Below are 25,742 nucleotides of genomic sequence, written 5' to 3'. Positions count from 1 at the left end.
AACACTGTTTGGTGACAAAAATAAATGTGGTCGTGATGGTCGATATCGCATTGTTCACCACTCCACGTACGCTAGATAATTTCCTGTCAGTAAATAAAAGATAACAGTCTGAAAACTTGCACTTGCGGGATGTTCTAGAACCAACTCAGTTGAAATATATAAGAACTGCTGTCAATTGAGAAACCAATAAATCCTCGATAAGGAAGTAAGAGTTGACTTTTAGGACTCGTACAATTTAAGTCTGGTGCACTACTAAACTGTTGACTGCCTAATCTATCATGAGCAGACAAGAAATAGTATCTAGTTAGTATGAAAATAAACCATATGCGGAAACGTAGGACTTTTACAATTTGTGGACATTTCCCTTGATTCTTGAGAAAGGTTTTTATTGCCCCGGATTCTTGAGAAAGGTTTTTGTTATCAATTTCAGAAATCCACAAGATGTAGCAAGAATGTGAACTGGATTTTGAGAGACTCTAAAATGTTATCTAGGTGAGATAACTGATGTTCCGAATTCCACTCAGTGTACGCCGTTTACAGTACATATTTCGGGTTAATTAACATTTCCAGGTTGACTGGAGATGGTTGCAAGAGTGCACACTCAATGAAGCTGTTTTACGATTCAAGCACTGTCGATCCATTATCATGTGACCTAACAAATTATAATTAAACGCTTGTTACCCACATTTTATTTCTTACAGGATTTTATGTCGCACTAACACATCGAAGGTCTTCGGAGACGTAAGGATAGGAGAGGGTTAGGATTGGGAAATGAGCGGCCGTGGCCTTAATTATAGTACAGCCCCAGAATTTCGCTGGTATAAAATGGGATACCAAGGAAACCATCTTCAGGGCTGCTGAGTGTGGGAGTCGAACTCATCATCTCCCGAATGTAAGCTCACATCCACGTGACCTTAACATCTCAGTGTTACGCACAAAACAGACGTACCAGCTGACTGAGAATATTCCAGTATGTTTCACTTTCTAATAAGGTGATGATATCTCTCAGGATGGACGAATATTGTGCGAAGAACAATAGTTCTATCATGCAACATGTAGGATAGCCACCTAGCTTGCCTGAAGACATTTCATAACAGCGTTCATGGCACCCCATTCGCACTAATATCCTCATTCCAGAACAGATGAGTAGTGAACTTCAAAGGGACTCGTTTGATGCGTAGGAAGCTCAGATATTAACATGTGGTAAAGTTTGTCGGTTTCAGCTTGAGAAAACAAGTATCCGTAAATTTACCGGAACGTTAATGAGGCCTCACAGCGTGACATTGTGGTACTCCGGTATCTACAGAACAACTCTGCATTAAGGGATACTTAATATGTACACAGATCAAAAAATTAGGGGTACATGTTTTGTAACGTCTGGTATGTGAACTTTAATTTGATAGATAGGGTTCCAATGGTCGTACAGCATACCTTGACACCTTAGGTACTCAGGGTATGTCAAATCGAAGTCATACTCCATCTTTAGGCGTCTGTCTGTCTGTTAGGTCATCAGCCCAGAGGCTGGTTGGATCCTCAAATGCATCCGTGTGTTGTTGTGAGGTACACAAACTACTGCGGGCATTTGAGCACGTTGTATGCAAACCAGCACATCCCATGAGGCATCTGAACGAGGTTCAAGTCGCAATAGCTATCACTTTGATCCAGGAAGGATGGACTTATCGTCGTGTTGCTGTGGATCTCAATGTCTCTCCGTCAGTTATTCAACGCTTGTGGAATCGCTACAATGAGACAGGCCACTTCACAAGGAGGGTTGGACAAAATCATGAACGCATGACAACCCCACAGGATGACCGATATGTGACCATCTGTGCGTTGCGGCGTCATTCAGCAACTGCCAGAGAACTGCAACAAGACCTCAGGATGGTCACTGGAGTCACTGTGTCTGACCAGACAGTAAGGAACGGATTAAGAAAAGTGTACTTACGACCCAGACGTCCGGTTCGAATTCCTCGTTTAACGCAGCAACATCGCGCAACTCCCCTTCTGTTTGCCCGTAGCCACGTCAACTGTCAAGTTAGACAATGGAGACCTGTGTTGTTCACAGACGAGTCCAGATTTCGCCTGACACAGCGTGATGGACGTCAATGTGTATGGAGACGCCGTGGTGAGTGGTAAATGCCAAATGATGCCCAGGAAGCTGACCGATTCGGACAAGGTTCTGTGATGCTGTGGGGTGGCATCAGTATTGATGGGCGTACGGATCTTGTTGCCGTCCGTGGTAATGTTACCGCTGCGGGGAACATCGAGCAGATACTGCTACAGCATGTGTTGTTTGCTGCATACGGTGTTGACCCTGAATTCGTACTCATGCACGAAAATGGCAGGGCTCATGTAGCGCGCATCACCAGAGCTGTCTTGCGAGAACTGGACATTCAAGAGAAGGAATGGTCAGCAATGAGTTCCGACCTTAATCTGATCGAGCATGTGTGGGATAGGCTTGACAGAAGTGTTAGTGGGCGTCCTGTTCCACCACAGACTCTCCAAGACCACGAATAGGCTCTCATTGAAGAATGGGACCTGATACCGCAACGTGACCTCCGTCGACTTATACGGAGAATGCCACGTAGGTGCCAAGCTGTCATAAATGCACGTGGAGGACATACACCATACAGAACCTCTCCAACCGTGATACAAATCCACCCTGGAGGACTGTTATCTCTTTGTTTTCCGCCACTATTTGGACATTTCCGTTTGTGTTCTGAAAATGAACGCGAATCAATTGATGTTCTTTTGTATACGGTAAAGAATAAAGGTTTAGTTGGTAATAAACCTGGATGTGAGAGATTGTTTTGTGGAGCATGGCATACGTTCAAATAGATGTTCCCCTAATTTTTTTGAACTGTGTATTAATTATTCACTAATCGGAGAACTAGGGACCACGATAAGTTTCGTTATACATTCTGGTGTTTATTCAACTTTCGTTTGATCCAGTAGGATTTCATTAGATCGCTGTGTCGAGCACGGCTTTCATCCGATCACTTTGCACCAGTTGTCCATTTCTCATCGGGCAAAGTCCGAAATGTCAGTATGCTTGTTCTAATGAGGTCTCGTTCATGCGCGTCATCTGATCGTACGTCCATTTCTTCTTTCTTCGTTATGTTCATGTTAAGCTAGTAGTATATCTTGTGATATTTTCTTTTCATTAGATTGCTTTTTGCACTCTTCTAGTTGTAATTGTTGTTGATTTTGTTGTTGGGTAATTATGTTTTAAGTTTACTTTGAAATCACACTACTATAGTCTCCGTGGTTCAGACGGGAGCGCGTCGGCCTCTCACCGCTGGATACCGTGGTTCAAATCCCGGTCACTCCATGTGAGATTTGTGCTGGAAAAAGCTGAGGCAGGACAGGTTTTTCTCCGGGTACTCCTGTTTTCCCTGTCATCCTTCCTTCCAGCAACACTCTCCAATCTCATTTCATAGCATCTATCAGTCATTAATTAAAATCACTTTGGGAGTGGCGACCCCATCGAACTAATAGCCAATATATGATTCATTCATTCCATCCCTGACGCGGTCAATGATTGGAAAACAAGTTGTAAGTTTTCATTTTTCATCACATTACTGTGACTGACTATTTCTTCCGGGATATATTCAAGTCGCGATGTATTCGTTAGTGATAATAATAATAATAATAATAATAATAATAATAATAATAATAATAATAATAATAATAATAATAATTCAAAGACCGCGTTTCAACTTGTTCGTTGTCCTGATGGTTTTCGCCTTCTTATCCTCCCAAAATCTCTTCATGAATGCCCCGTGTTGCATCTTGCGTTCTGTGGACCACTTCCTACCAGTTTCCTTTTTAGGTTTCTCCACGAATTTTTGCTTGGCCACTATTGTACTAAAGACTTCACGATCTTCTATGATGTCCATGATATTCATCTCTTAGAGGTCCACCTTTGTTCCTCTAGCCAATTTAGTAGTAGTATTAGTAGTAGGTTTTTTTGCTATTTGCTTTACGTCGCACCGACACAGATAGGTCTTACGGCGACGATGGGACAGGGAAGGGCTAGGAGTGGGAAGGAAGCGGTTGTGGCCTTAATTAAGGTACAGCCCCGGCATTTGCCTAGTGTGAAAATGGGAAACCACGGAAAACCATCTTCAGGGCTGCCGACAGTGGGGTTCGAACCTACTATCTCCCGAATACTGGATACTGGCCGCACTTAAGCGACTGCAGCTAGTAGTAGTAGTAGTAGTAGTAGTAGTAGTAGTAGTAGTAGTCCTTGGGGGCCCGGGTTCGAGTCCCTGTACTGCCAGAAATTTAAGAATGGCAGGAATGCTGGTATGGTCGAAATGGTGCATGCTTCTCACCTCTATTGGGGGTGTGCCTGAAAACCGCTGCACCACCTCGGGATGAGGACACGAGTTTGTCCGACTCGTTGGCTGAATGGTCAGCGTACTGGCCTTTGGTTCAGAGGGTCCCGAGCTCGATTCCCAGCTGAGTCGGGGATTTTAACCTTCATGGGTAAATTCCAGTTGCCCAGGGGCTGGGTGTTTGGGCTGTCCCCAACATCCATGCAACACACATAAAATTATCCTTCACCACAATAACACGCAATTACCTACAGATGGCAGATGCCACCCACGCTCACCGAAGGGTCTGCCTTATAAGGGCTGCACTCGGCTAGAAATAACCACACGAAATTTAAAAATATTATTATTATGATTATTATAATTATTTTATTTTAACTATTGGTTACACACTTCGTTCTCTGCATAATCTAAAAAAATAAACAAAGATAGCATCGTGTCCCATGGAACATTTTTTAATTTTTTTATAACTGTTAAGTTCTTTAGTTCGACTGAATTAATTGTGAGTAATTAATTTATAAACTAACTGCAAAATGAAACATACGGTAATATATTATATCTGAATAAGTAACAACTTAATTAAATTAAGTTAATAATGCTGTTACCGTATGTTTTCTTTTGCAAGAAGTTTACAAAATTATTGCTCGAAATTAGTCTCGGCGTACTAAACAACCTAACAGTTATAAATTAACTGAGTCGGAAGTGAAAATAGATGGCTTCATATGTTGCATACAATGGAACATGTTCCGGGATACATGATGCTGTGTGTTCCAAGTCACAATAAGATACAGTTTCAACAAATTTGGTTCCCTAATTTTATTATAAGCAATAAAGCACTGAAGCCAGCATATGTGTTTACCCACCAGATTGCAAGAAATACACTGCTAATGGTTACAGCTTCAAACACGATTTAGCTTCTATGGTACGAAGACAAAAACGAGCTACATATTTGATATCGATGCTAAAAGTTCTGTTTTGTCTACAGCACCCACGCTTGTTAACAAAATAATCAGATCTACCGTATTTACTACCTACTGGCACTTTACAATTTGGTTGAGTTTGAGCTTGCACCAGCACAAATCTGAAAGAAAAAGTTCCAAGATGCACTATATTCAACGTAAAACACTCTCTGCTACGTAGTGGCTAATAGACAAAACTTTCAAAAACAAACCGAGGTAAGAATGAAGTACTGCTTTTGACCATCTCGAATTCACATGGATGACGTTGGCTGACTTTATACATCTAGTACCTTTTATGAAATGTGTCATTAGTCCCCTGAAATACAGAGTATCTGCTTGATCAAGAGAGGTAATTAACATAACTGATGCATAATTCAGTTCAATAGAGAAGAGATAATTTATGGCTTGGTACTTGAAGCAAGCCGTCGAGGGTTGCTCATTAAGAGAGAAATATTGCACAGTCTGCGGGAAGCAGAAACTTTTTAAAACGCATTATAACCACTAAATAAATATGTTATGAACTTTTTATCACGGATGTTAAAATGTGTTTTCAAATGGTGAGGATTAAGAAATCGAAGGCTGGTGAAATGATTTTCTATTTCAATAAAAGCCGGAAAAAGCATTTACATTATAAATAACAATTAGGCGGATACTATAAAATATTACGAACATTTCGGTTGAGAGGAAACGTAATTAGGGTCCATTTTTATAAAATTGAAAGTTACACTGTTCAGTCTCCGGGATGTGTTGTGGTGTAAATTACATTTATTTTGAGCAGTAACTTGAAGCCTAATACCATACTATGTTGCAGAGTATGTTACTTACCAAGCACATCGATAAGAGTATCAGGCACCGAGCTCGATAGCTGCAGTCGCTTATGTGCGGCCAGTATCCAGTATTCGGGAGATGATAGGTTCGAACCCCAATGTCGGCAGCCCTGAAAATGGTTTTCCGTGGTTTCCCATTTTCACACCAGGCAAATGCTGGGGCTGTACCTTAATTAAGGCCACGGCCGCTTCCTTCCCACTCCTAGCTATTCCCTGTCCTATCGTCGCCATAAGACCTATCTGTGTCGGTGCGACGTAAAGCAACTAGCAAAAAAAAAGTATTAGGTTACGTTGTTGCCACTTTGAATAAAGGGAGGTTGAGGTACTGTAAACGACATCCACGAACATATTATAGGTGTGCAATGTTCTGAATCTCGTAACATATGCGGATGTCTCTCTCAAAGGGAAGTGTACAGTAAACTATTGTGTTTAATCCATTCTCCCTCTAGACACATCGTGCGTGCAATACAGTAACATTTTGTACAAGTAACCAGATAAATAGATATAATCGTACATAGGCCAATACTGTAGTTACAAAAGAAGAGAACACTTCTCGAGTTACGTTCTACTTTGTCCTCATACTGCCACAGAACATGGCTTGTTTTGTCTATCGGTCTGGGGCGTATTCCATCCGTCCAGTGGCCACTTTAGTCCCAACGTGGTAATGTATCCACTACATTTCATCCGGCAGTCGTGTTATAGTTTTATGAAGTGCATCTGAACGTAGAGGCTCCGTCAGCCAAGGCAGTAGCCGTGCGAGCTAAATCGTGAGTTGTGCCGCTCGTCTCTGGTGTCAAGAGTTCGTGTCCCGGTAGTATAAAATATTGTATGTTTTGTTCCTACACTGACTTATATGGCGAGGAACGGAACTTCATTTGTTTAATGAAGCTGTTATTGACAGTGAGAGAGCTTATTTGTGGCCCTGGAAAGGGCGTTGGTCGTCCTCTCTGTAAGCGGACCATGCACCGCGGTCGTGCACGAACAATTCCAAGCGTTTGAACATGGAATCTATTAGGACAGATGTATACGCATTGTCGTCACCTGCCAACTCGTCCCAGGCTGTACTGACAATATCGCTCGTATTTGACGCTAGATCGGGTGAAGCCTCCACAATTACTCCATTCGTCTCGACTCGATTTGATTCACGTCTACCTCACAAGGAGGTCACTCGAGAATCACGACCTGACCTTTGCCTTGCGAACCATTCCTGAAAAATCGGGACGTATGGATAGGAGAAAGGTACAGCTGAAATTGTACAAAAGAGGTGTGATGAAGTACCCGCACGAAGAAAACAATAATATTCTACAGAATGAGCAGCTATTGCCCAGCGGTGAGATGTTACTCGATTAGGTGTAACATTCCTATCCAACGATAGCTCATGCAATCCCAACACACAACAAATACGTACAAGGCCAGGGCACCGACGCTCGGCCATATACTGTATGCTGGATTGCGTCAGGTGACGAAAGGGCGAACCACGCGTACAGGACAATTGTTCGCCGAGGAAAACTTGCTCTCATCGGAGATACGACATTCCACCAATCACGTGGATTGTTGTCCTCGGCAAACGCAAGGCTGTAAACCGTAAACTCTTTAGTGAGCTTTTGTTTGCTAGCCGCTTGCCAGGATCGTAAGCCTGCCTCGTTTAGGCGTCTCAAGGCCGTCCTCGAGCTACCAGGAATACGTGCGGCCTGACGTAGCTGCACGGCGTTCATGAAGGGGGTCGAATGGGGCCCAGCGATCATCCTGTTCCCTGGTCGAGACTCGCCGTGAACTCGAGCCAGTACGTCGGATCACATTTCCCGATTCTCAAAAACACTTTATCCAACGCATCGTCGTACTCTGTGGGGTCCCGTAGCGTCGTCCAGCCTCTGTTGCGATTAGATTTCTTAAATCAACGAGAACAAGTATCCGCTCACGGATGCGACCTCCTTGGCATGTCATAGTAGCCGACAGAATGACCTACGTGTGTGTAATAAGCGTGGCATCCTGATTGGTTCGCCCGCTGTTGATACTGGTGGAGTGGAGAAAGACATCCCAAGCGGTTTCGAACCAGCCACCTCTCTACTGTGAAGCTGAGTCCGTACTCTCCCGGCAACAGTACTTCACGAACACCACGCATTTAAGGCCGTTCATTCGAAAGGTGCTATTTTATTGCTCCCCACACTCGTAGATACTCCAGTTATGATGGCAACTTCTATATGAGAAATGTGTTATTGCCCCTGAGTATCGAACCAGGAAACACAGCATCATGGCTGCATGTGACAGTGTTAGTCACTTTGCAGTTGTACTCAGGATTTCTGAGCGCGTTCACTGTCTGTATTAGGAGGTGTACTTGCAGCGGTTGGATTACATTGACATTGTTCGCCATTATATAGTGTGACAGTTTCGTTATGTCTGATGAAGTGCTTTGGACAGGCAGTGTGTCATATCTTTATGTTAGGTGGTTTTGCGCACGTGTTACCGTATTTTGGCGAGTTGTCATAATTTGTTTTATTTCCTCATTGTTATTTTGTATCTGCTCCGAGATTCTAGACTTGTGTCGGCGACATCAATAAGTAAAAACCATGTTGGAAACCAACTACAGTACAATATGTTGTATTGACAAAATAGTTACGATAGAAGTTACGAGAGTGTCTAAAGCCAAATGTCAGCACCGCCTATGTCAAGTTCAGCAGATGAATTTTGTGATAAGTAAACACTACAAGCCAAGAAGAAGTTCATTCTACAGACAATAAATTATAGTGCATTTTGTTGTCATCGATACTTGTATTAAAAACGCACACGTTATATGAAGTGAATTTAATATAATATTAAATCATGACATGAACTGTACTACTAATTCCGGTGTGTGCGCGTGGTGTGCGCCGCGGCTTGACAAGCTCATTTACCTGCCATCCGTGACTTGCTTGCTTGAGGGTCAGTCTCTAAGTCGACCTCGGAACACAGCGTTTCTACCTTGCAGCAACATCGCGTGGTACTGTGACCTCTATACTGGCCATTCTCAGAGTCATGCATTGTATTGTCGCTAATAGACGTCAACATTATCGAGACTGCTAAAGTACGTATTTGCCTGTGATATAGGAAGGGACCCACAACTAGACAACTTTATTAATATTTTCTGTACGAGTTTCAGCCACTTTGCCGGCCGATTCAACATGAGGACATTACCCATCGCCGAGTGTAACTTCGACTTCACCAGGAGAGCTTCAACCCAGAGACCGTCGCCAACCACGTCAAGATGAGAGGTCACCGACCGTGATCACAACATTGAGGGTGGTAATTCATCGTCCAAAATGAAGGCGTCGAAAAAATCTAAGTCGACACAAATTTCATATTATTTAACTATTCAGTAGATGGGTAGTTGATTTTCCTGTAGTGGTGGAATAGTATTGTAAGATAGTGTAATATTGTAGCTGTCACGTTCTCACTTGTAGTTGTTCCTGTACAGTGTCTTGGTGTATTTTTACAAATCACATGTAAATTAAAATGACTTTCGGATGGAATAATGTAACTGTCGTGGTAGTGGTGACCACGAATCTTTAAGTAATTTTAGTTATTCGTGTGTGGTGAAACGTGGTCAGCTCATCACAAGGCTATAATTTGTGTTTATTTCGTTTTTTTAAGTCATTATTCAAAATAAATATTCGACTACATATGATATGTATTTAGAACTTTATGCGTGGTTTATGTCGGAGAAATCTCGAAGTCATGATATTTGAGTGATAGAATTGATTCCACTGTTTTGAATCAAACTTGACGTCTAATGGAGTTCGATATCGGGAGGAACTCTTAATTGCTGATAGTGATACTGGGAGATAGACTGGATCTTCAAATTTTATACTTAGTGTGAGAGAATTTTCGTATGCGAAGGATATTTTACGTATTTCGTAACATCCTGGGTGGATCACGAATGTGCCGAAAGATATTTCAATGGGCCTGATATTAGTGAGGCCATGACTGGTAAATTGTTCGTATAGTGTCTTTGCGATATAAATGTGTTACATTTTACGATAGACGTATCGGAGAGGCATTCGATACGAGATTTACGTCACGATAATTACGAAATAGACACGTATTCAAGAATAGATGATTATGGAGATATTCAGAGAAACTCAAATTATATTAAAGTGTTCTTAAACTACGTGTGAGTGTATTAAATCGTATATTAGATTATTTCGTGTCCAAAATCATTTTCTTTCGAGAGTTACCCGAACCTGTCGTCACTTCGTTACTATTCATGATGGTTTGGAATGTTCTACGAGATTGTTCTCCAAACTTCGATGACTTCTTTACAGAGACAATACGTCTAAGTTAGAAAAGGCTTATGTTCTTTCTCAAATCAGCTGACGTGGAATTACGTTTGCAGAGCGTTTGATTCGCGTGTTGATATGACTGTGTAAATATTGTAGATGTATGTGGATATTTATTGTAATTTCATGTGTGTTATTTAAGAGATAGTCAACGTCGTTTCACATTTCAGCAATGAAGATCGTTCACTGTTTTCGTTACGAGAGCTGAGATTTTTCTTTTATTGATGATAGACCATTTGAATTAATATTTCACAACTTAAGTTTAAATTTAAGATTTAACTGGACTAGGAGTGATGATAGCCATGAACAGATATTTATTTCTTTTGCGTCGATTCAGTTCTAGAACGAATTATCACACCAATTGTGTTCATTAGTTTTTTTTTTGCTAGGGGCTTTACGTCGCACCGACACAGATAGGTCTTATGGCGACGATGGGATAGGAAAGGCCTAGGAGTTGGAAGGAAGCGGCCGTGGCCTTAATTAAGGTACAGCCCCAGCATTTGCCTGGTGTGAAAATGGGAAACCACGGAAAACCATCTTCAGGGCTGCCGATAGTGGGATTCGAACCTACTATCTCCCGGATGCAAGCTCACAGCCGCGCGCCTCTACGCGTACGGCCAACTCACCCGGTGTTCATTAGTTTAGCAAATAATCAATTAATATTTCAGTAAATTGAATTTTAATACGGTATGATTTTCTTACCGAATTTCTTGGTCGAGGAAATCCAGATCTTTCTCACAGTTAAATTAGATCAATTTTTAACTTGAATCGTAAGAAGCAAATATATTGCATTGATTGTTTTGTTAGGGTAAATAGGGAAAAATTTAAGTGTAGCATCCCATCTTGATTTATATTTCCTTTACGTACTTCAAGATCAAGAGTTAAATTTTACAATAGTGATCATTTTCCATAATCACAGATAGTAAGGGTGACGAACAGTATTTTATTTAATAAATCATGCCGTTGTCTAAGCTTTATTCAGTTTTATTTCTTGTTCCGAATCCTACGTCATTTTCCTTAAACTACTTGACTACTTGACGTTATTATTCGCTTAATCGTATATGCCAAATCCTTTCTGAGCCCCCCTGAGGTGTCTCATTGTTCTACGACTGACGTACTAATGGGTGCATTAGTGAGCTCATTTCATGAGTGTATTGTCCAATAAAAGATGGTAATTTGTAACATGATAGTCTGTGACAGAATTAGCACACATAACAGAAAGACGAAGAGTTAGACCAGAGTGGCTGCAGATCATTAATTCATCCACTACATTCCTAGTGAAGATGAATGACTCGGAGTGGAGTCCAAAGAAGTAGTGAGAAAACTTCAGCAGGTATGTTTCTTGCTAGTGGCTTTACGTCGCACCGACACAGATGGGTCTTATGGCGACGATGGGATACTAAAGGCCTAGGAGTTGGAAGGAAGCAGCCGTGGCCTTAATTGAGGTACAGCCCCAGCATTTGCCTGGTGTGAAATGGGAAACCACGCAAAACCGTCTTCAGGGCTGCCGACAGTGGGATTCGAAACCACTATCTCCCCGATGCAAGCTCATAGCCGCGCACGCTTAATCGCACGGCCAACTCACCCGGTACAGGTATGTTTATGCCAAATGTGGCTTTTTTTTTTTTTGCTAGGGGCTTTACGTCGCACCGACACAGATAGGTCTTATGGCGACGATGGGATGGGAAAGGCCTAGGAGTTGGAAGGAAGCGGCCGTGGCCTTAATTAAGGTACAGCCCCAGCATTTGCCTGGTGTGAAAATGGGAAACCACGGAAAACCATCTTCAGGGCTGCCGATAGTGGGATTCGAACCTACTATCTCCCGGATCCAAGCTCACAGCCGCGCGCCTCTACGCGCACGGCCAACTCGCCCGGTAAATGTGGCTTTTAACTAACCGCATTACTCCTGCTCATATTGTGAGAAGTTCACTTTTCAGTAAATTTATGGAACTCTAATGTAAGTAACCAGTAATTATCGCCTAAAGTGAAAAGCATATTACGCATTCTTCACTATTTCATTTAATTCTCTGACCTGAAATGTCACTGTTCCGGTCTGGTAGCCAACGTCTTGAGTTCTCGTGAACCAATGTTTTCTTTGGAACACGTAATGTAAAGAAAGGTTGATGTACAGAAAATAAGTGACAGATCAATGTACAGTATTACAGCAGACATATGTACAATGTACATATGTACAATAATTACATGCGAAAATACACTACATATCTCTTGGAAATAATTTCTTGAAATATCCAGATATTATTGCTGCATTCTTCCATACTTTCTGGAATGTAAGGAAAGTTGCTGACAATGTGACCAGCACCATGGTCGCGCGGAGAATCTACTGTAATCTAACATTATGTTCTCCAAAGGAAAAGATGGTTCTTGAAAACGAACCCAGAAAAGATTAAACATGACCTGTTTATGATCAGAAAAAGTACATTATGAACAGTCACCCCACCGCCGTTAAGTTGATTTTACCCCCACCCACCCAAAAAAGGAGGCACGTTTCCATATGTATAAAGGAGATTCCAAATACTAATGTTCACGTCTGTTACCTTCAGTTCTGAGATGTAAGTATCCCCATGAAAAGAATTAACTTTTTTCACTTCCTTTCACACTCCCCCTTAAGTGTATTTCTCGATAAAAAATTACTTATTTCTTTAATAGTAAAGGATCTTCTAAATACCAATTATCACGGCTGTAACATCTTCAGTTTTTGAGATATGTGTCCTCAGAAAAGGAATTCAACAACATTTCACCCCCGCCCCCCCAAGATGATTTCCACCAAAAACGCATTTTTCTTTGTTTATAAAGGAGATCCAAATACCAATTTTCATGTCTGTAACATCTTCAGCGTTTGAGATGTCAGTATCCTAATTAAAATAATTCAACCCCATTTTCAGTCACTTTTACCACTCCACCCAACTAGTTTTTCAGAAAACAAAATAATACATGTTTCTTTATTTTTAATTGAGATAAAACTACTATTTTTCACTTCGGTAACATGTAAAGTTTTTGAGATATACTGTAGAAATGCTCATTTTAAAATTTCATCCCCTTTTTTGCTTCCCTTAATTGGAGTTTCCAAAAACAAATCACCTATGTTTCTTTACTTTTACAGGAGATTCCAAGTACCAATTTTTACGTCTGTAACATTTTTCTTTTCTGAGATATACTGTAGATATGGTCCTTCTAAAAATCCACCCAAATTTTTCACTCCTATTTAACCCCCATTAATTGGATTTTCCAAAAACAAAAGAATACGTGTTTCTTTATTTTCAAAGGAGATCCTTATACCAATTTTCAGGTCTGTAATATCTTCTTCTTCTGAGATATAAATATCCTCATTTAATGCATTCAACTCCCTTTCCACCCTTTTCACCCCTCCTATTGGGATTTTCCGAAAACAAAAAATACATATTTCTTTATTTTTAAAGGGGATTATAAATACCAATTTTTACATCTGTACACTTTAAAAGTTTTGATATATATATATATACACACACTCATTTTAAAATTCAACCCCCTTTTCAACCCCTTAGCGACGGAATATCCTCTCTTAGCGAGCACCTACATGTTAATATGAATGTATCCCCAAAATTTCATTTCTTTATGTCCAGTAGTTTTGGCTCGACGATGATGAGTCAGTCAGTCAGTCAGTCAGTCAGTCAGTCAGTCAGTCAGTCAGTCAGTCAGTCAGTCAGTCAGTCAGTCAGTCAGTCAGTCAGTCAGTCAGTCAGTCAGTCAGTCAGTCAGTCAGTCAGTCAGTCAGTCAGTCAGTCAGTCAGTCAGTCAGTCAGTCAGTCAGTCAGTCAGTCAGTCAGTCAGTCAGTCAGTCAGTCAGTCAGTCAGTCAGTCAGTCAGTCAGTCAGTCAGTCAGTCAGTCAGTCAGTCAGTCAGTCAGTCAGTCAGTCAGTCAGTCAGTCAGTCAGTCAGTCAGTCAGTCAGTCAGTCAGTCAGTCAGTCAGTCAGTCAGTCAGTCAGTCAGTCAGTCAGTCAGTCAGTCAGTCAGTCAGTCAGTCAGTCAGTCAGTCAGTCAGTCAGTCAGTCAGTCAGTCAGTCAGTCAGTCAGTCAGTCAGTCAGTCAGTCAGTCAGTCAGTCAGTCAGTCAGTCAGTCAGTCAGTCAGTCAGTCAGTCAGTCAGTCAGTCAGTCAGTCAGTCAGTCAGTCAGTCAGTCAGTCAGTCAGTCAGTCAGTCAGTCAGTCAGTCAGTCAGTCAGTCAGTCAGTCAGTCAGTCAGTCAGTCAGTCAGTCAGTCAGTCAGTCAGTCAGTCAGTCAGTCAGTCAGTCAGTCAGTCAGTCAGTCAGTCAGTCAGTCAGTCAGTCAGTCAGTCAGTCAGTCAGTCAGTCAGTCAGTCAGTCAGTCAGTCAGTCAGTCAGTCAGTCAGTCAGTCAGTCAGTCAGTCAGTCAGTCAGTCAGTCAGTCAGTCAGTCAGTCAGTCAGTCAGTCAGTCAGTCAGTCAGTCAGTCAGTCAGTCAGTCAGTCAGTCAGTCAGTCAGTCAGTCAGTCAGTCAGTCAGTCAGTCAGTCAGTCAGTCAGTCAGTCAGTCAGTCAGTCAGTCAGTCAGTCAGTCAGTCAGTCAGTCAGTCAGTCAGTCAGTCAGTCAGTCAGTCAGTCAGTCAGTCAGTCAGTCAGTCAGTCAGTCAGTCAGTCAGTCAGTCAGTCAGTCAGTCAGTCAGTCAGTCAGTCAGTCAGTCAGTCAGTCAGTCAGTCAGTCAGTCAGTCAGTCAGTCAGTCAGTCAGTCAGTCAGTCAGTCAGTCAGTCAGTCAGTCAGTCAGTCAGTCAGTCAGGACATGTTATTTTATGTATATAGATGAAATTGGATTCAAATGATTGAATCGGCCATTTTTAGTACAGCAGAAGTCATAAGCATAAACATAATTGATAATAAGCTTATTATCGGCCACGTTGGCCTCGTGGTACGAAAACAGGAAGATGCGGTGTCCCTACCTGATAGTTGGGAGGGTTGCCGCACAGCAGTTCCGTAGGGATGTCTCATTGCTTTCGGATTCTAAAAGCGATCTAGAGACATCCAATACCATTCAGTGGGTACAAGCAATTTATTCGAATATTTTATTGCCTCACGGTTCTAAAATACATCATTTATTTTTATTGCTTTCATTGTTAACATTCTTGTTATTATATAAAGTTTTATTATTTTCAGAAATAAAAATGTATTTGATAGACCAGAGAGTGTTTTCAACATGGATGAGTTTGGAAAACAGACTAACAATCAACCTGGTTTTGTGGTAACGGAAACAGGTTCCAGATCTTTTCATGTACTAATTTCAGGAGAGAAAGGCGAAACTGTAACTGTTCTGGCTTGTTGTAATGCTTCAGGACAATTTATGTCTCATGTTTTGATATATGAGGGTGTTCTAATGTTCAGTTACATTAAAGATGAAGAAATTAGCTGAAATTTGATTTTGCTCTTGATTAGGCCTATTTTGCTTGCGGTATCTCTCCCGAGCAAAGTTGGCATCTCTACCGGGTTCCAGAGAGAGACGCAGCTGTTGCAGCAATTATTTTGCTATTTCGTTTCTCCCATTTATTTTCAATTACCAATGTTTTGCTCATCTCTGGTCTAACGTAAATATTTTCAAATTTTGCTCTATCAATTTGCAACAAATTTAAAAATAAATATACGGATATATACCAAAAATATAAGAAGAGCGGCATCTCTACCGGAATTATTACCTTACAAAATGATCGGAAAATCAGAGAAAAATATCGTCCATCGTGCGAAAATCTTCAAAATTTCCACAAAAACTTTCCTAGAGAATGGATTCCACGCTTATACACACTGGCTTTTAAAATCTTCAGTATGTCGAGCACTACGTACCTGTGTGAACACCTGATTTCAAAAATGAAGTTATATGGGAGCCAGATACGTTCTCCCATGTCAAATGTTCACCTTGAACTGTCTCAGGCTAACTAGTGCACAGAACCTGACTCCAGAGACTGAAGGACTCACACAAGAGCAAAATACCAGACCTCTTGAAGCTGCCCCCAATAACTGACAATTACATTAGTATTTGAATTGCGTGTCGTTTTGAATTAAATTTATTATTTTGGGTGGTAACAATTTCAAAAAAATGTTTAATTACATATTCATGGTTTTTTCATCATGTTCAATGTAGTCTATGGTTAACATGTTTAAAAATCATTCCGTTTCTTATTCGCATGAGTTTTTCACTGAATAAATTGTCTTACGACTTCTCAATCCAGTATTTTAATTCGCAAACATGACTTCTCTGGTTTTTATTATTATTGTTATTATTATTATTATTATTATTATTATTATTATTATTATTATTATTATTATTATTATTATTATTAGTTTAATTATACCGCAGCTCGTGTTGCTAATGTTCGTCATGAAACGTTTTCACGGCATGCACAGGAAGGAGACATTATTTCGGTCTACGATGTGGAAGGCCGTATTGTTTCCGCCATGCGCAGAGCATGTGCTAAGTCGCGCGGTGGTCCACAAAGCTAGACTGGCCCACAGCTGCCCCTAGTTGTTGCCCGACGGCAGCCCAGCTGTACAGGCCATAACTATAGTATCAGTATCCTGTAAGAACCACCAAACACAAAAGAGATCAAAAGGTCGTTAACTAAGATCTTTCCGTTAAATGCTATAACGGTGCATGAATCCGAACATATCCTTGACACAGAAGCATGATAACCACTCAGCCTAAAATTATGATTTTGTTTCAATATTATTATTGTTAACAAATACATCGTAGTTGGGAAATATCCCGGCGGCAATTGTTACTTGAGCAGTGTGATAATAAAGTGAAGTTTGTTTCTTTACAAGTTGCTTTACGTCGCAACGGCACAGATAGGTCTCATGACGACGATGGGACAGGAAAGGGCTAGGAGTGAGAATGAAGGAGCCATGGCCTTAAGGTACAGCCCCAGAATGTGCCTGGTGTGCAAAGAGGAAACCACGGAAAAACCATCTTCAGGGGTGCCGAAAAAAGTATCTCCCGGATACTGGATACTGACCGTACTTAAGCGACTGCAGTTATCGAGCTCAGTAAATGTAAAGGTAAATCAATCAACAAACCACCACCACCACAACAACAACAACAATAACAACAACAACAAAAATAGTACAAGCAATTCCATGCAAGAGGATTATTATAAGATATACTACTAGTTTAACATTCTAAATCCAGCATCATCATACACAAATTCACATACAACTTAAGTATTTCCAATGCTTAACACTACGGCTTACAATACTATAGCATAACATTACAACATCGTCATATACAAATTCACAAGTACCTTAAGTATTTCAAAATTTTACACTATGATTTAGGCCCATATTCTCCAACACCAGTAAAAGTATTTATTTTGGTGAAATGAAATGTCGTATGGCTTTTAGTGCCGGGATATCCAAATTTATTTTGGTTTAAAGCTGAGAAAACCGAGATAAGAGTTACATTTGTCATCATCACCATCATCATCTGTTTACCCTCCAGGTTCGGTTTTTCCCTCGGACTTAGCGAGGGATCCCACCTCTACCGCCTCAAGGGCAGTGTCCTGGAGCTTCAGACTCTTGGTCGGGGGATACAACTGGGGAGTATGACCAGTACCTCGCCCAGGCGGCCTCACCTGCTATGCTGAACAGGGGCCTTGTGGAGGGATGGGAAGATTGGAAGGGATAGGCAAGGAAGAGGGAAGGAAGCGGCCGTGGCCTTAAGTTAGGTACCATCCCGGCATTCGCCTGGAGGAGAAGTGGGAAACCACGGAAAAACACTTCCAGGATGGCTGAGGTGGGAATCGAACCCACCTCTACTCAGTTGACCTCCCGAGGCTGAGTGGACCCCGTTCCAGCCCTCGTACCACCTTTCAAATTTCGTGGCAGAGCCGGGAATCGAACCCGGGCTTCCGGGGGTGGCAGCTAATCACGCTAACCACTACACCACAGAGGCGGACAGTTACATTTGTATTCACCAATAACAGTATCTCGGATAACGGGTATTATCTCGGTTTAAAATTTTACCGGAGAAAGATTGGCTGGTAAAAAAAGGGAATCTAAGATAATAGACTTTCAAGATGGCGGCTGGAATATTTAACCGAATGAAACAATTACCGCGACGAGGATTACAACAAATACTACGCAATAAAACGCCCTAGATGGATAATAAGAACGCGCTACATACTTCGATGTCTGCGATGACACTCCACTGTGAAACACACATTAGGTTATCTAACGCTGCGACACTGACAAACATAACCTGGAATTCTAAACACATGGATCGGCCTAAGATAAATTCTCGACTGTAGTTCGTACATTGTATGTTACACGACTGAATGATATTTTTTGAAGTATTAAGGAATACTCCCTGATTTTTTGAGTGAAATATACAGTGTGTAGGCATTAATTTACATTCTTATTCTCTATGTTGTTAATGCTTTCCGCCACCATATTGAATAACAACTCATTCTCTTGGAAAGTCATATTAGGCTTCCTTCTTCGTTTCTGGTCAATAGTGGACGTAACTTCTGATAAATTATTTACAAACGCCGAATGGAATCAAAAACTTGTTTATATTTCGATAGTGGCAGCCGCACGTAATCATTTGTTTTCCGTGCGTCGGTATGAAAAACGTAAGTTTCAAATTCAGGATGAAACGAAAACAGGGATAATAAATTCTGTGGTGAATAAAGAAGTAAGCGTTATCCGAAATATTGACATTATCCGAGTTTTAGAAATCTAAGATAAAAGCAAAAGTGACTGAAGTTGGGAAATACGGGCCTTGCAGTAGGGTAGTAAGTAGTAAACTCGTGTCCTCATCCTGAGGTGGTGCAGCTCTTTTCAGGCACACCCCCATTGCAGGTGAGCTGCATGTACCATTTCAACCACATACTAGCCCTCCTGCCATTCTTAAATTTCTGGCAGTACCGGGACTCGAACCCGGGCCTCCGAGGACGGCAGCTAATAACACTAACCGTTACGCTACGGAGACGGACAGTAGAATGATACAGTGCGTGTGCAACTTGCTTTACATCGCACCGACACAGATAGGACTTAAGGCGACGATGGGATAGGAAAGGCTTAAGAGTGAGAAGGATGTGGCCGTGGCCTTAATTAAGGTACAGTCCCAGCATTTGTCTGGTGTGAAAATCGGGAACCATGGAAAACCATTTTCAGGGCTGCCGATGGTGGGGTTTGAACCTACTATCTCCCGGATGCAGGCTCACAGCTGCACGCCAATAACCACATGGCCAGCTCGCCCGGTTCTTAGCATTGTAAATGCTTATCATCACAATATAAACAATGGCATAAATCTGTAACGATGATTCCTCTTCTTTTCTAAACACAGTACAATCATATATTGTAACCATACTACAGGGTTACAGATTCCATTCAGTATTTATTATTATTATTATTATTATTATTATTATTAACCCGATTCATTAGATTTCATATTCTGTTTCTCATCATTTAGACTGTAATAGTTAGGTATCACGCATGTTATTGTATTTAATCATAGGTTAAGTGAATTTTGTTTGTAATTATTCTGTATATTAATAAGTGAGATCTGTTGGTTTCAAATGGTCATGCTGTGGCTTGTAACTCTTGCCAGATGAGCTGGCATAGTATTTTGCAATCGAGGCTATGTTTAACGAAGAATGTATTGAGCAAGTAGGTTTTCCGCTGACACATCCAAGGTAGTCATCCGTAGTCCGCGTGGGCAAGCTTATACGACTCATGACTGATGACATCAGTGGGTGGGCACGTGATTTCGACCAAGTGTCTGTATTCGCCAGCTACGGTATGTTGAGGTGGAAGGGATGACCAGAGAGTAGGGAGAGGAGTGGTCATCACGAGGTTATAAAAGTCGATGCAACGGTGGTGTGAGCTATGAAATGGATGGAAGAAGTGAAGGAAGAGTGATGGTCAGTGGTCTTAGAGTGGTGGTCAGAGCTAAGAGGTGTGTTTGAAGAGTTTTTCGAATCATCGAAGAGGTCTACGAGTGGTGGTTGTATCCGAGTAGAGACTGGTACTATGCTGATAGTGAAATATCATTTACTTGTGAGGATGGACTTCACAAGGTGTTTCAATAATATTTTCCAATTTATTACAATCAATTAAGTGAACGTAACTACATTGGAGCTTACTACACTCGTACGGGGAATGTAGGTCAACTCCCAGTTACATAAGATAACAGCAGACGGCTCCCGACTTCAGCTCATTGGTTTTTCCAGGAATTTCAAGTTCAACAGCGGTGTGAGTAAACATCAGGTAATTAAAGCATCAGACATGTTATGCATTAATAACATGAAGAAGAATGAAATCAGCGGCGATATCGTATTTCACTTCAAGTTCATGCCAATAGCTTTCTTTGTTTAGATTAAATTTTCTCTTTGATTGTAACAGCAAATCTCACAATATATATTTTATTGTTAAATTAAAATACGTCAATGCTTGTTCATTGTGACGTAAATTATAGTCATAAACTCAGTTTTATATTAATTATAATCAGTGATTCTATTTCCAAGTACAATCCTCAATTGTGGAAATGCAACCGTAATATAATATTCTCCTGATCCATATCCCTGTATTGTACCCGTAAAAATGTGTTCATATCCTTAAGGCGCTTGATATTAAATTAACGAGCATGATTCTTAACCTAGGGAGTGGCTTTATCATTGGAGCTGGTACAGAGAGAGGTATAGTTATCAATTTGAGAGATTCTTTTGTTAAATTGAGTTTATTGATCATCAAAAGCAAGTTCATATCACCTTCATACAGCAGCGTGGAAGTGTCGTGGCTGGTTGGTACCTCCAAGTCCTGGGATTGTGCTGTACATCGACTGGGCAGGGACCACACCTGCTCGGATGAGGAGTTCTGGAATGTCTGGAGGTTCTGGAAGTGTCTCGACGTTCTGGAAGTCCCGACGTTCTGGAATGTCTCGAAGATTGGCACACGTTCCTGGGTTCGATTCGATACGTAATTCACACTTGAATTTCCTGCACGGCACTCCACACATTCAGGGCACTGTCTGAACAGATATGACCTTTTAATTATGGTTACTGCACTCTCGATATTAAATCAAAACGTCGTGGAATAATCACTCGAAGAACAAGTACTGGTAGAAATGCAAGTTCATAATGCAAGCTCACTGTAAGTCAGTCCGACTCGTTGGCTGAACGGCCAGCGTACTGGCCTTCGGTTCAGAGGGTCCCGGGTTCGATTCCCGGCTGGGTCGGGGATTTTAACCTTAATTGGTTAATTCCTACGGCACGGGGACTGGGTGTATGTGCTGTCTTCATCATCATTTCATCCTCATCACGACGCGCAGGTCACCTACGGGTGTCCAGTAGAAAGACCTGCAACTGGCGAGCCGAACCCGTCCTGGGATATCCCGGCACTAAAAGCCATACGCCATTTCATTTTCACTGTAAGTCAGAATGTTCTATAGGATTACTGCTACTGCAGTCCTAAATGCATAGTTGTGAAGATTTAAAACATATTGGCGATGAACTGAATAAGTAGCACTCGGAAACTGTCCTGTTCCTTTAATAGGCGAAGTGAATAGCCATTAAAGAAAATAATATTTGAAAGAAAAAGTCTGACTTCATAAATTATGGATCACTCAAAATACTGGAAAGTTCTAGGCTTTCTGGGAACGCGATATGCGTATTCTGAATTGTCACAGTCTTTAAGAATCAAACATAAGTCCCTGTGCAGCACTTGGAAAGTATTGCATATTTCACAATTAAACGTAATGTTGAATGTCCCCTAAGTTTCATAGTCTTTACAAGGCGTACATTCAATGAGGCACTTGAGAAAACAAGTCATATCGTTCACACGAAAGTTTATGTTGGTAGGGCACAAGTTCATCCTACACGCTCGGAAAGTTTCAATGTTCCAGAAATTGATTCAAAAAATACAAGTTCGAATAAGTTCGAAACAAAAGTTCAATGCGGTACACAACACTCGTGAAAATTCAAAGTCCTTTCAATCGTCGTCGAATAAGTAAGTCCCTATGTGGCACTTAAAAAAACTAAGTTCCAATGTGTAGAAATAACAAAGTTCCAATGTGCCAAAATGTTAAATTTTCAACACGACACTCGAAGAAAATAAAGTTCCGTGCTGTCAAAATATTAAAGTCCCAACACGACACTCGAAGAAAATAAAGTTCCGATGACAATGTTCCAGCATGTCACCTAACAAAGTCTTATCGCGACACTTGGCGAAAATAACTAAGTTCCAATGAGACGCTTCAGAAAAATAACAGAGTTCTTATATGGCACTTTAAGAAAATATCAAAGTCCAATCACGACACACGAAAAAAAAAAGTCCCAATGTGTCAATATGACAAAGTTCCAATACGATGCTCGCAGAAAATAAAGTCTCATTCAGGCACTTCTAGAATATGATAAAGTCCCGATACAACACTTCGAGAAAATACCGAAATACTTGGATTTCGCAGACTGTCAACTAGAAGTTCGACACACACAATACTTCTCTTGTCACCCGTGTCACAGAGACGGGGGAGTGACAGACACTGAATTCGTAGGTCGGGTGGTCCTCCTTTTATACACGTTCGCATGGAAGTGTCTAGAACTCGGGTACTATCTACCCTTATAACTTCTATATTACTCGGTGAATTTTCTTGAAATCTTAACAGATGATGTCCATTGTAAAGGCTTTTAAGATGGCAGTGTCAAAATAGCGATAAAGTAGCTCGAAATGTACTTTTGAGGATGAGCTGGAACATTACCATATATGGTAGCGGATAGCTGGCTTACGGCGGCCACGTCACTCGCTGGGTACGTCACTGCGTTCGGCGGGCTGCCTACCTTCCATCTCGCGCGAAGTTCAACAAACATACTTCGGACTTCTCTCGTAGCGGCGTTCCCGGTACAGTATATTGCCAGATGTGTGAGTTTACCACCTCACGCCTTGAGATAATTGAGATAAGAGGTATGCTCTACCGAATTTTGTTGTTTTTTCTTAAAAAACAACTGGCGCTCAAACAAATGTTATGTATATTGTGTGAAAGAGATGAGGGTATAAGAATAGTGGTTGGAGTAGTCACAATATACAGGGTGAAGCGTAATTCGCGCACTCGGGCGTCGCAGCGCGACTCCTCACATGCCAGCAATAAAAAAATGTCTCTTACAAAATTTCGTCTTGCGAGTATATCCGGCAGAAAAACGACGTTGAAAAGTTACAATCTGGCAACACTGTAACCACATGCAGGGTAACTACCTCTGTCAGCAGAAGTTAGTCGTACTGTACAGTTGGTGCAGTGAATAGAGTTTTGGGTTAGCATGCAGGAGGTCGAGTGGTCGATCCTGGTTTGAGGCGTATGTTTTTTATTTCGTAAATGTAGTCCAGGTGGTATGGTACCTGGCATCTTAATCGTCAACAGCGATTGCAGTGGGTCCTCTAGAAACCATTTGCACTTCACTTACATACTACGATCCTAGAAATGGACGAACAATCGTTTTCATTGGTCAGCTTTGAAAGGCGCCCTTTCCACGTCGTGGGCGTGAATTTATTCGCACCACTTCATCTACTAGATGTGAAACCTGTTTTCTTTGTACCCTCCTCCAATGATCCCATAGATTAGTCATCATCATCATCATCATCATCTGTTTACCCTCCAGGTTCGGTTTTTCCCACGGACTCAGCGAGGGATACCACCTCTACCGCCTCAAGAGCAGTGTCCTGGAGCTTCAGACTCTCGGTCGGGGGATACAACTGGGGAGAATGACCAGTAAATCGCCCAGGCGGCCTCACCTGCTATGCTGAAGAGGGGCCTTGCGGGGGATGGGGAAGATTGGAAGGGATAGACAAGGAAGAGGGAAGGAAGCGGCCGTGGCCTTAAGTTAGGTACCATCCCGGCATTTGCCTGGAGGAGAAGTGGGAAACCACGGAAAACCACTTCCAGGATGGCTGAGGTGGGAATCGAACCCACCTCTACTCAATTGACCTCCCGAGGCTGAGTGGACCCCGTTCCAGCCCTCGTACCACTTTTCAAATTTCGTGGCAGAGCCGGGAATCGAACCCGGACCTCCGGGGGTGGCAGCTAATCACGCGAACCACTACACCACAGAGGCGGACCCATAGATTAGTACCAACTATTATTCTTGCCTCGTTCATGTCCATTACATTTCGTTAGGGCCTTACGTTACCAGTAGGCCTAGCAACGTGCTCTGCGAATAATGTCCAAACTCGGTTACAATTTGTATGTGTTATCACCACGGTCCCAGTAATTCTGCCTTTCAACATTGCGTCTGCTAACCGCATGCTGTTTAGTACGTATCTCAATGCATTATTATTATTATTATTATTATTATTATTATTATTATTATTATTATTATTGTCCGCCTCTGTGGTGTAGTGGTTAGCGTGATTAGCTGCCACCCCCGGAGGCCCGGGTTCGATTCCCGGCTCTGCCACGAAAATTTGAAAAGTGGTATGAGGGCTGGAACGTGGTCCACTCAGCCTCGGGAGGTCACCTGAATAGAGGTGGGTTCGATTCCCACCTCAGCCATCCTCGAAGTGGTTTTCCGTGGTTTCCCACTTCTCCTCCAGGCGAATCCCGGGATGGTACCTAACATAAGGCCACGGCCGCTTCCTTCCCTCTTCCTTGCCTATCCCTTCCAATCTTCCCATCCCTCCACAAGGCCCCTGTTGAGCATAGCAGGTGAGGCCGCCTGGGCGAGGTACTGGTCATTCTCCCCAGTTGTATCCCCGACCAAGAGTCTGAAGCTCCAGGACACTGCCCTTGAGGCGGTAGAGGTGGGATCCCTCGCTGTGTCCGAGGGAAAAGCCGACCCTATAGGGTAAACAGATGATGATGATGATTATTATTATTATTACTATTATTATTATTTTTTTTTTTGCTAGTTGCTTTACGTCGCACCGACACAGATAGGTCTTATAGCAACGATGGGACAGGGAAGGGCTAGGCGTGGGAAGGAAGCGGCCGTGGCCTTAATTAAGGTACAGCCCCAGCATTTGCCTGGTGTGAAAATGGGAAACCACGGAAAACCATTTTCAGGGCTGCCGACAGTGGGGTTCGAACCTACTATCTCCCGAATACTGGATACTGGCCGCACTTAAGCGACTGCAGCTATCGAGCTCGGTATTATTATTATTATTATTATTATTATTATTATTATTATTATTATTATTATGTTGTTGTTGTTGTTGTTGTTGTAAATGTAGGATACATATGACCTCAGAAACGGTGTCTTACTGTATTACAGTAGGTAATGTCAGATGGAAATTAGCAAATAAAAAATGCGCCTCAACCCAGGATCG

The sequence above is a fragment of the Anabrus simplex genome, chromosome 2, assembly GCF_040414725.1.
Source record: "Anabrus simplex isolate iqAnaSimp1 chromosome 2, ASM4041472v1, whole genome shotgun sequence".
Lineage (NCBI taxonomy): Eukaryota > Metazoa > Arthropoda > Insecta > Orthoptera > Tettigoniidae > Anabrus > Anabrus simplex.
This window is presented reverse-complemented; position numbering follows the sequence as displayed.